Consider the following 18,940-nt stretch of genomic DNA (forward strand, 5'->3'; position numbering starts at 1 on the left):
CACCCCAGATTTCTTTAGAGCTACCCAAAGATAAAGAAATTCATGACATATACTTTCAAACTTATCATTGACTTTTTTTTAAAAAATATGCTGACAACTCTACTAAACTTTTTCATATGTCAATACAATGAAAGGAATAAGCATAATTGTGAAAAGAGTTTTGAGAGTGTTCTGGTAACATATATGCAACTTGAAATGTAATCTTAGGCATTTGGGTTAAATATTGTTGCTTACTATAGATAATAGAAACCAAGTTCAAATACATTTTATGGATAACTATAAAGTGCTCTATGTCACGAGAAAAAAAATTTTCCTAGCCTTTGAGAATATACATTTTAATAAAGGATAAAATATTATGAAAATAAATATATAGATTAAAGTGTGTCCATTTGGTAAAGGAAGAGAACAGGTTGCTTTGAGAAAATATAATAAATTTTGAATATAGAAATTTGAGAAGTGACATTAAAATAATACTTAAAAGTTGAAAAGAAGGAAAACTGAGGAGAAAGCAAGAATAGCATGAGAGAAGCTTGAATAACTAGAATATATTCTGAAATTCTTAAGCTGTTGAAAGGCAGAAATGGTGAAAAGAAATGATTGCAGATCTTAAAGTTATTTATAATGATTTTATCCTGTAGGAAGGAGTTTAGTTTAGAAACATAAAGTGTAATGTATTTTTAGAAGTGCATAAATGTTTTAAAAAGAAGCAATGAAGGTTAGAAAGAAGAAAGGATTGGGAAGATAAAAAGGAAGGAAGGTAGGAAGGGGGAAATGAGGAAGGGAGGGAGGGAAAAATGTATGGAAATTGAGGGTCAGCTTTGGAGTTTACACACACATTTCTGCTTTTTTTTTTTTTTTTTTTTTTTGCTAAAATACAATCATAGGACCCTATATAAATGGCAACAAAGGCCAAGAAAAACTGGAAAGGGAAGAAGTAAGCTTGTTTATCAGCTGGTACATTTCTGCCACAATTACCTATTGCATCCTAGTTTGAAGCATTCTTATAGTCTTAGAAAAAAGATTTTATGTCCCTTTTTCTCTCATTCCGCTCTATCACTTTAGTCTAATTTTTCATAAATATCTGCTTGACTAAAGCCTTTGCGTATCTCTAACATTGTTCTGTGTATAGAGACATATTAATTTCATAAAGATTTTATTTATGTATTTGACAAAGAGATCACAAATAGGCAGAGAGGCAGGTGGAGAAAGGAGGAAGCAGGCTCCCTACTGAGCAGAGAGCCCTATGCAGGGCTTGATACTAGGACCCTGAGATCATGACCTGAGCCAAAGGCAGAGGATTAACCCACTGAGCTACCCAGGGGCCCCTAGACATATTCATTTTATACAATGCATATTCTCTTCTATATACATATATGTCATACAGTACAAATGTAAATATAAACACGTGGTTTCCATTTAAATATGTTTAAGATAACAAACCAGCACAAACCTTAGTGGTTTAAAACAAGATATATTGTTATTTTTACTTAGAGGTCTGTAAGTTAACAGGGCTCGAATACATGATCTTTAATATTTTCCATGTGTATTGCAGTCAGTAGCTGTCAGGCTTGGAAACTCTCTGAAGACTCAGTTGTGGGAGTATTTTCATTCACATCTTTGATTCTTTAGCTAAGATGGCTGGAAAGCTGTGGGCTGGCTGGTTAGCTTTGTTTCTCTCTTTTATGTATGTATGTATGTATGTATGTATGTATGCATGTATTTGTCCCAGTGTTCCAAGATTCATTGTTTATGCACCACACCCAGTGTTCCATGTAATACATGTCCTCCTTAACACTAACCATCAGGCCCACCCAACCCCCACCCTTCTCCCCTCCAAAACCCTCAGTTTGTTTCTCAGAGTCCACAGTTTCTCACGGTTCCTCTCTTAATAAGACTTTTACGCAGGGCAATTCTGGGCATACCCAAAACTTTGCCACCTTGTGCTGGATTTCCTACCTAACAGCATCCTTTTCTCAGAGACCCAGGTAAAACCTGGAAAGTGTCTTAAGACTCAGACTCAGAAGTCTCAGAATGTGCATTTTTCCACATTTATTTTCCACTAAATCTAAAGTACATTCAAGGGGAGGACAAACCCAATTCACCTCTATTTGTGAGAAGTAGCATTTAAATATGGGAAGGGAAGAAATTGAAGGTCGTCCTCTTTAGAGACTATTTTTGCAGCATAGTTATGATAAATACGAATGTATGTTATATTTATTTATAGCCCTCCACTATATTCTAAACAATACTTAGCGAATGTACCTCTATATAGCAATGAAACATTAGTGAATATCAATGACTATATATTGCAAAAATGTCAAAAGAATGACAAAGATACAGTGGTGAGAGACATCAGACAGGAGAAAGTTGTCTCTAATGTGTTAAATGTCTTTCTCCATTAAATGAACAGTTAAGGAAATTTTTCAGACATCAAAGTAAAAATGCTTATTTCAAAATATTTGTATTAAGTAGCAGCAATAACTCATTCAACTATAACAGTAACCTGACTACCAGCATCTTTTCTCAGGTCTCAAGAAATAGAAAAATAAAAGTCATCACAATAAACTAAGACAATAACATTAATAAAATCAAGGAAAAAAACTTTCGAATTAAAGTAAGAAATCAAAAGTTTTTAGAAAGTTATGAAACAATAATCAGAAAGAAATGAAAGCCACGTCTCTTAAAATATAACAAGCCATGGATTTGTAAATGTATTTCATATCCCCTAAATATTTGCATGCAGTGATGAGATCCTAATTTAAGGACATGTAGCCATGATAATTTACTATGTCAAATTATGTTAACCTAAGTAATGTATGGATTTTGAAAATTTGACACCAAAATATGCCAAGTGAAATTAAGTAATATCAAATGTGTGACATTTAGTGAAATTTTGTTATTACAGATTTTAACACAGATTTATAAAATTGCTTTATTTATAAGGAAATATATAATATTACAGGCAAATACATTTCTCTCTAACTTATAAGCATATAAAGTTGACAAAGCAGTGCATGTCCTAATATTTGCAGTGTGAAAAATTTTGAAACTATTTTGCATTTCAAGAATATAATATTATGCAAATATATTCAATTTTAATAGTATCTAACAGGCTTATCAGATATTAGATATTGTAAAAATGTTATTTTCCTAGAACCTTATATCCAAGCATTTCACAAATAAAGAGAACTACAGAATCATAAAATGAATCATAACAAATTAAATTAAAAATTGTCAAGTGTGATTAAAGATAAATGTGTATATTAAGCTTTTATTACATAAGGTGATTAACCTGGATAACACTAGAGATAGATTCCATATTAAATTACCAGTTTTGGAGCACCTAATGTCAACTATTAATATAAAAATAATTAATATGTCAATCATTTTGTAGATATTTAAACATTTGGCAATCTGTAGAGTAAAATATTTCCAAATCTTAGTACAGGTAGCTAAATAACACATATAAATATGTTTCCAATATGTGAAATGTGGATAGAATACGTTATATTTTTTTAAGATTTTATTTATTCATTTGACAGAAAGAGAGAGAGATCACAAGTAGACAGAGCAGCAGGCAGAGAGAGAGAGCATGGGAAGCAGGCTCCCTGCTGAGCAGAGAGCTTGATGTGGAGCTCAATCCCAGGACCCTGAGATCATGACCTGAGCTGAAGGCAGAGGCTTAACCCACTAAGCCACTTGGGCACCCCTAGAATATGTTATATTAAAACCAATGCCACTATTATTTTTCATGACCGTACAATTTATGAATATACCCATTGATATTAGTTAATCAAGAGGAATATTTAGTGAACACTCACATGCACTCAATCACAAAATTCAAATATTATAAGCAAACATTGGAAAGTTTTTAAAATTTTGGTCCTCTGATGAGAGTTGTGAATATTCAGACTCAGTTAATTCATGTTTAAAGGCATAGATAATACTCTGACTTAATGATTTACTATACTTACATGAGTACAGTGAAATCCTTCTCAACCAGCAAAAATAATCTTTTAAAGACTACTGAAATAAATTGAAAGTTGTACACAATACTACAATATTATGGTTAATTTTCTTCATATTTGTATCTTATTTAAGTATCCTGATTGACTATATGCCCTTTGCCATTTGTGTTGGAATACTTCTCCTACACACAGGCTCTTGTTCTTTTCTGTGTGATTGTTCTTAAATCCAGTAATTACATTTCTGAACCAGAGTAAAAGGTTATATCACTCATTTCACACATACGAGATTGGCAAAGAAGTAGCATACTGCTGGAACTATTTCTAGAATATTTTTGCCCTGAAGTTTCAAAGACGTTTTTAGGACTTGATAAAATAAAGCTGGAGAATGACTGTACCTGAATGGCAAATATAGCAATAATCAGGGATGTGTATAGATATGTAAATGGTATTATATACTGCCATTGTGTTTAGTAAAAAGATTCATAAAATGACTGTAATAATCATGTAGATATACGTGTTTGGAAGGTATTAAGTTGTCCTGCTTTCCAAGATAAAAGGATTAGTTTGCTTTTATGTAGTAGGGTTGGTAGAAAGAAATGAGAAGCGAAGGTATATGTACCTAATTGTGACCTCTGAAATAAACCAAAGAGAATATGTCAAGATAAATTATCATCAGGTGCTTAGTATTGCAAGCTTATTGTAAGTTCACCTTATAGGAAAAATGGAAAAGAAGATTGGGAGGCATTTTTGAAGTGGACAAAACGTAAGAGATCAGAAGAGAATGATTTGATTATGAAACATATTTCACTCAAGCCTGTATACTCTGCTCTAACTACATCACTCACATGGTCAGAGTCAGTTCAAATGGTCAGAACTTTGTAGAAGCACATTGTTTCGTTCAGTATGTCTCCTTACATCAGAAATGCTTTCTGCTTGTTGCATGAACAAGTTGTCTGGAGATCTCTTTGTAGAAGTTTGCTATTAAGATTGCTTGTAATACTCTAACACCAAAGAGGATTCAAGTCCATTCCAACTAATGTTTTATGAATAACATTAGAAAATCAAACCTTGGACAAAGAGAAGCCATGAAGAAATGTATGCTTCTCCTGGGAAACAAACTAAAGTAAAATTGCAACAAGTTCTCTTAGTAACCTTCTTGTATCAAACATGGTGGAATTGTAACAAGTAAGCAAAAGTTTTATTATTATCGGAAATTTCTCTTTTAATAAAAAATTTGCAACAGGAAATAAACCACTTACTGAAATATTTTCCTTCATTAGGGACAGATGATGTAATCAGCTTTGCAATTTTTCTGACTCCTAATACATATTAACTGTTATTTTTTAAATTATATACATGATATTCTTAGCCTTTTTGTATCAAGGTATGAGAAATAACTTGAGGAACTAACCCAGAATTAACGTTACATTTCAATAAAAATTTTAGGTTAACTCTATAGGTTGAGAAATATCATTATGTATACTACAATAATGCACTTTAATTTTCTTTATGTTTTAGGTAAAATTTCCTCTCAGTATTATCTAAGTTCCTTGATAAATAAATCTGTCTTATATATTTGGTCTCAGTATCAAGGCCTATCAAATTTCCTTGTCCAATAAAATTGAGTTAAATTCATTTGACTTATTGCATTTAGTAACTTTTTATTCACTTTCATGTCCTTTATAATAGTATCTGAATACTTTGATCAAGACTGGATAAATGATTTGATTCAATAGAAGTAGTAGAATTTCAGCCAGATCAAATAGACTAATTCTAAAATAATTTAAAAATATTTTCCAAGAATATACTAGATAATAAATTATCAAATTTTTAAAGAGGCAATAACTTATTCACGCAGCCACACTTATGATGCAGTATCTAGTGTATTTTACACCTCTGAACTTCTGCACTGTTCTAGATGAGCCCATTTGATTTTTTTTTTTATTTTCAGCATAACAGTATTCATTGTTTTTGTACCACACCCAGTGCTCCATGCAGTCCGTGCCCTCTCTAATACCCACCACCTGGTTCCCCCAACCTCCCACCCCCCCACCTCTTCAAACCCTTCAGATTGTTTTTCAGAGTCTATAGTCTCTCATTATTCACTTCCCCTTCCAATTTCCCCCAACTGCCTTCTCCTAACTCCCCATGTCCTCCATGCTATTTGTTATGCTCCACAAATAAGTGAAACCATATGATAATTGACTCTCTCTGCTTGACTTATTTCTCTCAGCATAATCTCTTCCAGTCCCGTCCATGTTGCTACAAAAGTTGGGTATTCATCCTTTCTGATGGAGGCATAATACTCCATAGTTTATATGAGCCCATTTGATTTTAATCACGTTTCCTACTAATAGCTCCCCTTCAAAATAGACATAAACCTTAATTATTCTGATAATCACTAGGAATCTAACCCAAATGTGAAAAGAAAGAAAGAAAGAAACCAGGGTATGGAGGATAAACCATCTTGTAGGACACATGAATGCTTTTCATTTGGTACTTAGAAAATCCATTTTGTAATGTATATTATATATTAGTCCCTCAACAATGCAACAATTAGGATAAAATAAGAACTTAAAAGTGAAACTTTAGTTTAAGTATTTATTATTTATTTTTCACTTTTTGTTATCTAACCTGAAAAGTTTATGTGGTTTTGTCTTGTTTTGTTTTGTTTGTTTTTTATGATCTGGACAAATAACAATTTGAGTGCCCTCAGGCTTCAGTAAGATATACAGAAATCCTGACTGATGATGAACCCTCATAAAATGAAGTTGGTTTTAAAAACACCTATGATAATATTTCTTATCTGTAGGTATATGTGTTAATCTTTTAAACATTTTTAAATTTTAGATGAATTACAGTCTTAATGCATAATTTTGTGACAACTTGTCAGTATTTTGGGGTTCAGAACAGAAATACTATTATTTTCTCAAAGTTTGTCTCAAAATTATCTTTTATTAATTTACTCATTATTTCAATAAATTGTTGAGTGCCTATAGTATGTCATATACCATTCTGATGTGAATACTAGTTTGATCCATGGCTTAATGGTGCTTATTCTGCCTCAAAGGAGATAGAAATATAAATACTTAATGCTTCTGAATGATATGAGTATTATAGAAAAGTTTCCTATAGGTATAGTGATAATGCCTATATGCCAAGGAGGAAAATTAAATCAGTATGATTTGGAAGTATTGATTTGGAAGTTATGAAGAATTTTTTTTAGGATTAAAAAAATAGAAAAATGGAGCAAGGGGAAATCTGAGACTAGGAGTTGATTCTCTAGCTCCAAATATAAGAATGAGTGATAATAAATGTTAAGCCTTTGTACTGCTGCTTCATTATTGTTGCAGAGAGCAAACAGAAATAGAAAGGCAGAAGAAAGTATGGGTACCTGCCTTACAAGAAATACTGAAGAAAGTCTCCCAAGCTGAGAGAATATAATACTATAAAATAACTAGTATACTCACGAAGATGTATCAAGAACAACTCAGGTAACTAACTACATGGACAGATACCCAAATATGTTTATATTTTAATTATTTCTTCTATGTTTTTAGAAGGACAACTGCATATAAAAAAATTATAAAACTAGTGTTGATGACCTCATAGTATATAAAGACATACGTAACTCCTAAGACAATTACATATGAAGGAGGGAGTGGTAGTATAATGAAGGAAAGGTTTCTGCTAACAGTAATTAAATAAATATAAATCCAAAGAAGATTATTTCAACATAAAACTTCCAGATCAAAAACTAAGAAAAATAACTAAAGATGTAATAGAAACAAAGGAATTAAAATGGTATACTAGAATATATCTATATCACAAAATAGAAGGTAATGGGAGAATGGAGGAATAAAAAAGGTATGCACTAATAAAATGGTAGTACTAATTTAATATTAGTAACTATATAAATACAATTGATTTACATATGCCAATTAAATGATCCAATTGGCATAATAAACTTAAGAGAAATCATGTTCCAGACTGTACATGTTTAATAGAGGATTACTTTAGATTTTGGGACCAAATAGAATAAAAAGAAAATCATGTTTAATGTTACTAAGAAAAGAGCAACCAAAAGAGAAATGAAATGCCTATAATAATAATGGAAAAGTATACTTAAGGTCAAAATTTGTTAATAGAAACAAATAAGACAGTTTAATTATAAAAGTAACCATTTATCAGGAAGATATAATGATCATAAATATACACGAACCTAACAACAATATATGAAACAAAATTTTAAAATATATGAAGAAAAAACTGACAGAATTTCAGAGAGAAATGGATATTTCAGCAACAATACTTGGATATTAAAATACCTCATTTTAAATAATGGATAATAACTAGAAGTTCAACAAGTAAATATTTAACACTTGAACAACACTATCCACTCACTAGCTCTAACAGACATATGTTTTACTGTCTATCCAAAGTCAGAATACACATTCTTCTAAAATGCATGTAGTTATTTTCCATGATAAAACATACACTAGGCCAAACAAAAACATAATAAATTTACAATTATTTAAATAAAAATATATTCTCTGACAATGTAGAAATAAATAGAAAACAAAAGGAAGTTGGGATTTATAAATATGTACAATTTAAACAACAAACTCTTAAAATCACATACAAGTCAAAATATAAAAAGTGAAATTAAAAAATATTTTGAGGGGGGCACCTGGGTGGCTCAGTGGGTTAAAGCCTCTGCCTTCAGCTCAGGTCATGATCCCAGGGTCCTGGGATTGAGCCCCGTATCGGGCTCTCTGCTTAGCAGGGAGCCTGCTTCCTCCACTCTCTCTGCTTGCCTCTCTGCCTACTTGTGATTTCTCTCTGTCAAATAAATAAATAAAATCTTAAAAAAAAATATTTTGAGGACTAACAGCAACAAGATGGCACAGTATTTGCCTTCAGCAAAATGCTTTGGCAGCTTCCTTCAACAGGTTAATAGATAAATAAACTGTGGTACATCCTGAAAATGGGATATTCAGTGCTAAAAATAAATTAATTATCATGCCATGAGAAGACACAGAGAAAACTTAAAAGCACATTACTAAGTGATAAAAGCCAATTGAAAAAGCTGTTTACTATATGATTCAAACTATATTACATTTTGAAGAAGGCATAACTGTGGTTTAGTCAACAGATCAGAGGTTGTTAGGGGTTGGAGGGAAGAAAGATGGGTGAGATGAATAGGCAGACCCTAAATTATTTTTAGAGTGATAAAACTATACTACAAGGTGGATTTATGGCAATATACATTTGTCAGAACTCTTGGAATGTACAAAACCAAGATAATGTAAACTGTGGACCTGGGGTGGTAATAATGTGTCAATGTGGGTTCATCAATTGTAACAAACTCGTACCTCTGAGTTGGGAAAACCAGGTGTAAGCCAAGAAAATACTGTTTGAGAATAGAAAAAAAGAGGAACAACACAACCACCACCAACAAATGAGTTACAGTGACAAAGCCATCATACTGTTTTGGAAAACGACACATAAATCAAGGCAAGAAAGAATTATTTTTGAAAAAACATAGATCAGCTAACTTCTCCTTCACTTATCAAAGCCATATGAAATAGCTTTGAGTGTACAAGAACTTAGGAAATTTGGCATCTATGGGCCGTTTGAAAAACTTGTTAGAGAATAAACTTTTTGTAAACAGTTGATTATGGGCAAAACATAAGTAAAAACTGATGGTAAATATTTTAATTAAAAGATGGAGTTTCTAATGGAGACATGGATAATAGTAAAAAACTAATATTTACATATTAGTTACATATTGTGACAGATTAGAACTAATGCAACCAAAGAAGAAGTGGAAAAAGGAAAATAAAATACTTCCTTGATAGTTGATAAGACAATTGTTGGGAGTTAAGGAAACTAATGAAAACTGACAATCCAGAGAAAGATAAATACAAAAATGGGGGACTACAGGAATTTAAGAAAGGTTACAATGGTAAGCATTAGAACAAAAATACATTCTCAAATGTCATTTTTTAAAAATATTAAATAGCAAGTACTCACATCTCATAGAGAAGTAATGAATGGGTGAGTAGGAATAGGACACAATGGTTAAGGAGAAGAGGGATATTTCTCTGACAATACTTCTTTATATGGTATATAGTGTGACTTATGTAATCATAGCAATGTTTTATATACCTCAAAAATAAAATGTTAAAATGATCCCAGATATGAGGGAGATCTTCAACTCAAATAGTAATAAATGTACATGTATGTGTTACAAATAATTAATGTAACCATATTGAAGGGTGTGAAGAGAATAAAAAATAGTACGACTGGGGCACCTGGGTGGCTCAGTGGGTTAAGCCTCTGCCTTCGGCTCAGGTCATGATCTTAGGGTCCTGGGATGGAGCCCCACATCAGGCTCTCTGCTCAGCGGGGAGCCTGCTTCCCCCTTCTCTCTCTGCCTACTGCTCTGCCTACTTGTGATCTCTCTCTGTCAAATAAATAAATAAAAATCTTTAAAAAAAATAGTATAACTAACTTAAGCAAAGATTACGTGTTGATATATGGTAAAGCTAAAGACAAAAACATTGCACCCACATATTGTAATCTGGCTAGTGAATTTGTTTTTCACAAGGTTTGGGTTGGTAGTTCTGATATTAGTATATGTGTGTTCTGGGATTGAAAAAATAGGTAAATATAGTGTAGATTATGAGAGCCAGGTAAATCACTTTCTGTGAAAGTAGTTGCAAACCGAATGTGGGAAGGATAAAATGAAGTATGCTATTGCGTTGGAAACTGAGGTATCAGTATAAGCTTTTTAACACCCACAAAAATGGAGATGTACAGAAAGGGACATAGGTTTGTATGCATGAGTATATACACACAAATGCCCACATTAAGTGCACATACACACAGGTACACACGTAACATACACGCGTACATATCTTAGATTTAATGGTGACATCCTACAACAGTGGCAAACCGGTAGCAACAAACATGCCTAACAACTAGTTTTTACCATTTTTCCAATGAAGTAAACCAGAACTCTGAAAAAATGCTGGTGCCGGAGAAAGATACGCTCATAAATTTTAGTAGTGCCAGAAAATAAGGAATTACCTTTTCAAAAAATAATTCTGGCATGTCTAAAGACAGAAACCAACTTGAAAAACCTCACATTGGCCAAATATAGAACAATTTTAACAATTAAAACAATGAATTGTTAATAGAATAAAATAAATAAAATAATAAAATAAATATGTGATTCCATAGTAATATAAATAGTTGAACAAATTAATACATTTCGTAGAAGAGACTGCTTTTTCTTACAGAATTCCAATAAAGACCTCTAGAAAATAGAAAATCATCTTTGGCAATTACTATAGTAATAACTCCCATAGGCAAAAATCATAGTGAGTACTAATATTGATGGAGCAAATTATGGTAAGATATAAAATATTTGCAGAATCTTAAAGTTATCTTCCCATAAAATACTAAGTACTTAGTAACCTTTATTACTAAATAAAGGATTACTACAAGTTACTAAATCCTTAATAGTATTTAATGGTAATCTTACCAGAAGTGTATAAATTGAATCTAATCCTGACAAAACTTCAAAAAAAAATCTAAGTTAGAATAAATTCTACAAAATAATTGGGTAGTACTCTTATAATATTTCAAAGTCATAGGAAACTAAGCAGCTTTCCCATATATAAGAAGACTGAAGGAATATAACAATTAAATATGAGGTAGGATCCTGGATTAGATCTTAGACCAGAAAATGCACATTAATGGGATAATTAGTGAAATTTGAATAAGGTCTACAGATCAGTCAATAGTTTTATAACAAATTTAATTTCCTGCTTTTGCTAACTGTACTATGACTATGTAAGATGTCAACATTTGAAGAATTTGGGTGAAGGGAATATAGGAAGTCTTTGCACTATTTTTGTAAATTTTTGTAAATCTGAAATTGTTTTAATTTTATAAAGTTAAGAAAGTAAAATATTTAAAAATTATTGTATAGATCATAAAATAAAATGTGGCAGGAAAGAAATAGGGTAAAAGGAGTCAAATATTCAGGAATTGACATATTATTAGGCTTTTTTTTCATTATTTCATTATACTATATTTATATTTATATTTATATTTATATTTATATTTATTTATATTTATATTATAAAATCCTTTGAAAAAGATAGGATATTCTGATCTTCCAGGTAAGAATATTATCTATTAGCTTGCATGTTTCAAAATCAATCTACAGTAAGCAAAACAAATAGGGATAACCAAAAATTTTTCAGATTACAATTATGTCAGTGCAAATATAGTAAGGTAGTTTGATCCTATAGGAGCTTAAGAAAAACAATGAAGAGCCATTAGTGATCTCTGTATCTCATATGTTTGATCCTATTTGCATACATTTAAACCTATGTTTCTTCATCTTTTTAACCTTACTTTTCCTACTTAGTTAGTCCACACTCTAAAATACTGAAGCTCCAACCTCCACATCACAGACATTTGTAGAGATTAGCTGGGCAAACCCCAATTGAAATTTGAAGCTTCACAATGGTACACATACACTTGCTTTGGTACTGAAACTGACAAGGTTCAAAAGTGGATGCTATATCTGGCTTTTCTTCTTATCTCTGGTTCTATTTATGTATCATTCTTACATTCTCTGTTCAGACCAACTTTCTGTAGTTTTGCACTTACATTGTGAATGCCTTTCTCCACTACCCCCACATATACACATACACAAACACACATATACACACACACATAAATACACATAAACCTCCTTTATTCAATAGAGAAAATCAGCTTGTGCAGGCATCCACAGAGGTTTCATCAATTGTGACCTGGGAGATTGCACTTAGAAAGTGCAAATCATAGTTGTGAAGGCCACATTTGTAGTTAATCTTGGAGCATTTTGAAAGTAAAGGGGGTGGGAGGGACTGGGAAAAAAGTCAGAGGCTCAAACACTGCCAGGCAAACAATTTGCATTCCAGCTCCATTAATTATGGGCAAATGACCTAGTGAGAGTTGTTTAAACCCACAGTAACTGTTTTCTTATTTGTTTAAAATATAGATAGATTTATTTTTAGAACTAATGCATGATACATCTAAAATCACTTATAAAAGTCCCTGCATGTATAAAGCTCTGGCAAATATTACTTATTTATTTTTATCGGGAGAAAGTAGGTATTCTTGGTGAAAGCGCAAGACATGATAAAACAAGTAATGCAAACAATACCAGTAAGACTGTAAGTTTGAATACAATAATAATACTAATGATAAAACTCTATTTGATTAAGGTAGCAAAAGGAAACAGAATGTGGTCAAAATTTAATTTAATTAAAAAAATCAGAAAATAAACAAATTCAAAATTAATAAATGAGACAATCTCATAAAAATACAGGAATGGAATAATACAAAGATCCTGGAAAAATGTAATAGATAAAAAGGTCCTCTCATGCCACCTTTAGTCTCAAATATCACTTTGGATATAAAATACATGAACAAGCCTGAGTAAAAATGCTGTTCCAGTGTAATCTATATAAAGAGTCTATATATTTGCAGAGAATTATTGGTTGCAAAAGTAAAGTGTCAGCTTCAGCCTTTTGGAAGAAGAGACCTATTTGTTTATTTTTTATTGGTATTGTAGCTACTAGATCATCATGTTGTTTGTCTTATCTGCAATGTCCTTTCTGGCCTTGTATTTCAGGCAAATGTAAATCAAAAGCCTTTAGAGTTATGGATTCTGATGATTCACAAGGTAATCTTGCAAACACAGCAGGGAAATATGCGATTTGCAAATTGCTTAACTGACATCTCTGCTATTATCCTAAAATATTGTTGCAGTAGCACTCACTTTATAATATTTCAGCTTGATTATATTTTAAAACTTTACCTTTCTTAAGATAAATATACTGCCTCCCATTTGCATACTTTTATTCTGTTAAATTGTATGTGTATTGAAGAGCAGGATGCTTTATTTCAAGATGACCAAAATTTCTCCTTTTCATGTGAGTGTTATCCTTAAGTTTGTTAAACTTTTTCTATTGAATTCTTTTAAAATTTATTTGCAATGGACTTTCTTACAATTACAAGTTATGATTAAATTTGCCTATAAATTAACATTACAACATTCTTAAAGATTTTCAATTTTGTATTATGCTTATTACTTGAAAAAATGCCTATTGAGTGTAGAATTATTTGGTCCTTTCAAATGATGATAATATCTTTAACTAGTACATTTTTCATCAATCTAATATACTTTTCTACAATAAGCACTAAAATGTACTTACCAATCTTACACAAGGCTCTTTTCACTCAAGCACCTCATGTTGAAAAAATGTAACCATAGGGCTACATTCTCACAGACTTTTACTAATTAAGCTTAGAATTCATAGTGACTTTGCAATTGTGACTCCAATGTGCATATATACCTGCTTTAATACACATTTAAAGAATAACATTGAAATTATTTTCATATATTAGAAAATATTCTAGCCATTCATGTCTTGTCAAGTAAGTATTACAAGGTTTAATTGGATAGATGCTATTCAGATCAGAGTAGTAGACTAGGAGATGGTTCAATGGCAAATCATTTAATCTTTTACAGATAAGAAAGAAGGGATTGATGGAAATCATCTCTAAGAATGCTTCTAGTTTTAACCACTAATGGATGACGTTTTAAACTTCAATTATAGAAGAATAAGAAAGATTTACTTTTATTATTTATATATATATGTAATTAAAGTATGTATTTTGAATCTTTAGTTATATATATATTTTAGTTATATATATTTTATTTAGTTAGTTATATATATTTTAGTTATATACTAGTTATATATATTTTATTTAGTTATATATATTTTAGTCCTATAGAATCAAAATTTTATATATAATTATATATATTTAGTTATATGTATTTAGTTATTTATATTTAGTTATATATATTTTATTTAGTTATATATATTTTAGTCCTATAGAATCAAAATGAAATAAGAGAAGATAAGAATGTAAGTGCTAAGAAATGACTCCTGAAGTAAGAAATATATTTATTGAGACAAGAAATTGGTTTAAAAGATAAAATTCACCTTTTCTGCAGACATTTCCCCAATCTAATTCAGATTATGTCAGTGTAACTAAAGAAAACCACATTGATTCACTCATCATTAAAATTAACATCAGTGTGAATAAGTATTGGGCAAAGATGGGAGACAAAGGATATACTCAGAATAAACCTGAGCTATATGTCTTAGCATCAATCTAAGACTTTTACCAGGCACAAAAACAGACACATAGATCAATGGAACAGAATACAGAACCCAGAAATGGACCCTCAACTCTATGGTCAACTAATCTTTGATGTAGCAGGAAAAAATGTCCAATGGAAAAAAGACAGTCTCTTCAACAAATGGCGTTGGGAAAATTGCACAGCCACATACAGAAGAATGAAACTGGACTGTTTCCATACACCACACACACAAAATAGGCTCAAAACAGATGAAAGACCTCAATGTGAGACTGGAATCCATCAAAATCTTTGAGGAGAACACGGGCAGCATCCTCTTCAACCTCAACTGCAGCAACTCCTTCCTAGAAACATTGCTAAAGGAAGGGAAACAAGTGCAAAAATGAACTGTTGGGACTTCATCAAGATCAAAAGCTTTGCAAAGCAAAGGAAACAGTGAAAAAAACAAAAGACAACTGACAGAACGGAGAATATATTTGCAAATGACATATCAGATGAAGAGCTAGTATCCAAAATCTATAAAGAACTTATCAAACTCAACACCTGAAGAACAAATAATCCAATTAAGAAATGGGCAGAAGACATGAACAGACATTTCTTCAAGGAAGACATGCAAATGGCCAAGAGACACATGAAAACGTGCTCAACATCACTTGACATCAGGGAAATACAGATCAAAACCACAGTGAGTTAACATCTTTACCAGTCAGAATGACTAAAATTTACAAGTCAGGAAACGGAAACAACAGATGTTTTGGTGAGGATGCAGAGAAAGGGAACACGCCCACACTGTTGGTGGGAATGCAAGCTGAGGTAGCTACTCTAAAAACAGTATGGAATTTCCTCAAAAAGTTGAAAAAAAGCTACCCTACAACCCAGCAATTGGACTATTAGGTATTTACCCTAAAGATAAAAATGTAATGATCCGGGGCGCCTGGGTGGCTCAGTGGGTTAAAGCCTCTGCCTTCAGCTCAGGTCATGATCCTAGGGTCCTGGGATCGAGCCCCACATCAGGCTCTCTGCTCTGCAGGGAGCCTGCTTCCTCCTCTCTCTCTCTCTGCCTGCCTCTCTGCCTACTTGTGATCTCTGTCTGTCAAATAAATAAATAAAATCTTTAAAAAAAAAATGTAATGATCCAAAGGAGCATGTGCACCTGAATGTCTATAGCAGCAATGTCCACAATAGTCAAACTATGGAAAGAACCTGGATGTCCATCAACAGATGAATGGATAAAGAAGATGTATATAAATATATATAGTGGAATACTATGCAGTCATCAAAAAAACCCCACAATGAAATCTTGCCATTTGCAATGACGTGGATGGAACTAGAGGGTATTATGCTAGGTGACACTACTTGCGCTACTGAGTATTTACCCCAAAGATACAGATGTAGTGAAAAGAAGGGCCATCTGTACCCCAATGTTTATAGCAGCAATGGCCACGGTTGCCAAAATGTGGAAAGAACCAAGATGCCCTTCAACAGACAAATGGATAAGGAAGATGTGGTCCATATACACTATGGAGTATTATGCCTCCATCAGAAAGGATGAATACCCAACTTTTGTAGCAACATGGACAGGACTGGAAGAGATTATGCTGAGTGAAATAAGTCAAGCAGAGAGAGTCAATTATCATATGGTTTCACTTATTTGTGGAACATAACAATAGCATGGAGGACATGGGGAGTTAGGAGAAGGGAGTTGGGGGAAATTGGAAGAGGAGATGAACAATGAGAGACTATGGATTCTGAAAAACAATCTGAAGGGTTTGAAGAAGTGGGGGGTGGGAGGTTGGGGGAACTAGGTGGTGGGTATTAGAGAGGGCATGGACTGCATGGAGCACTGCGTGTGGTACAAAAACAATGAATACTGTTATGCTGAAAATAAATTAAAAATAAATAAATAAATAAATAAAGACATCTGCTATGGAAAAAAGGAAAGCTAAGTGAAATAAGTCAATCAGAGAAAGACAATTACCATATTATTTCTCTGATATGAAGAATTTGAGAGGCAGGGTGGGGGTTGTGGGAGCTAAAACAAATATAATTCATTTATTTACCTCAGGGAAGATAAAATTCGAAGACCTCTTTTATTTTCTAAATACTGATTTTATAGCACATGTATTTTTTATATATTTACCCTCCAGCATCCATAAATTATAAGTATAGTTTTTGTAAATGATATATTTGAACACACTCTTTCATGTATGTAAAAACAAGAGGAAAATGACTATAGTACAAATTTTCAGGTGAATGAAATTACTTTTTATGTCAATCACACAGGGAAAATAGTGCTATTTGTGATGCTAATTAACATGTAATATCTTTAATTACAAAGGTAAATATAATGAAATTGATATCAAAATTAAACACAGATATTTATAAAATTTAATTGAGGTCTAAGATCAAGGAACCTAAGTTTTTTTTTTTTTTTTGTCCTTAAGCAGTGTGCAATCATGACTATGATTTAACCTATCGATATTCAAAATATATATGTTGTCAGAATTAAGAGGGCTCTAAGTTGCTTATAAAGTACATGCAGGTATGAGAAGTGTGTTGCAATAAATGGGCTTTCTGTAATTCCACAACTCTTCCTGAAGTTTTCTGAGGACAAAGACATAGGAAAGAACAGAAATAAAGTCTCATTTCTCCATGTACAAAGTCAAAGAAGGGAACAGAATTTTAAAAGGAAAAGGTACTTAATTACAGAAAAATAATATGTTGTGCACTCTGTTGATTCAGAAGCAAAGAGGACGCCAAAGGAAGAAGAACGGAAAGGTGAAAAATAGGAGAGAACATGGAAATTAGTTCTCTCTGGAAAAGAAACATCTGTTAGGTACATTTTGCTATTTTTATATAGCAATTGCAAACTTGTCATAGTGAAATATCTTGAAATATTAAAACCTCCATGGCACCATTTATCAATGTTTTTATCGATAAATTAAAATCCTTATAGAAAATATAAATAGGAATTTATTGAAGAAGCAGAATATAAAACCAATGTAAAAGAAGACTAAAGAGAAAAACAACAGGTTCACTGAAATTAGATAGTGAATAAAAACAAAGAATTGTGAATAAAAACAATGGGACATGTGGGCAAGAACTCAAATTTATGTTCACATAGAATATTGGATTACAACATTGTATATTAACAAATATGAGCTCAGATTGGGACAGGAGTTGATTTCTTCTATGCACACTCAATAGAAAAAATAAACAAACAATGTCTCAGCAGATAAAAAAGAATGCATATTTTAAAGCTTGTTCCAAGTTATTGAAATAAATGCCTGGTGTTTTGTTAGCAATTTTATTAACTAGCATTTTAAATAATACTTAATGCATCTCTGAGATAACGCAATGAAATACGAACTAAAAAAAGTAAATTATTTGCCCTCCTACTTCCATTATTGAATGTTAGAGTACAGCTTTGATAAACACCCTGCTTTCTGAGAAATTCTATTTGACTGTTATCTTCCTTCATCATATTTGAAGAAGGTGTTTAGGGGTGCCCTTCTTAAAGGATACATAGTTTTTGAAGTCTTCACTTAGCCTTCAGAATGTTTTAAGGCTTGCTGAATAATCACTCCCTTCCGCCCCGGGGCTTGTGATTAATACGCAATCGATTTTTTTTTTTCTTCAAAAAGTTCTCTTTCCCTCTGTTTGTTTCACTTCCTGTGACATCAACTCCATCTAACATTCTTTGCTAGGTGTTTTTCAAAAGTCCACTATTTCT

Source organism: Enhydra lutris, unplaced genomic scaffold (assembly GCF_002288905.1).
Source record: "Enhydra lutris kenyoni isolate GAN:26980312 unplaced genomic scaffold, ASM228890v2 scaffoldscaffold47, whole genome shotgun sequence".
Lineage (NCBI taxonomy): Eukaryota > Metazoa > Chordata > Mammalia > Carnivora > Mustelidae > Enhydra > Enhydra lutris.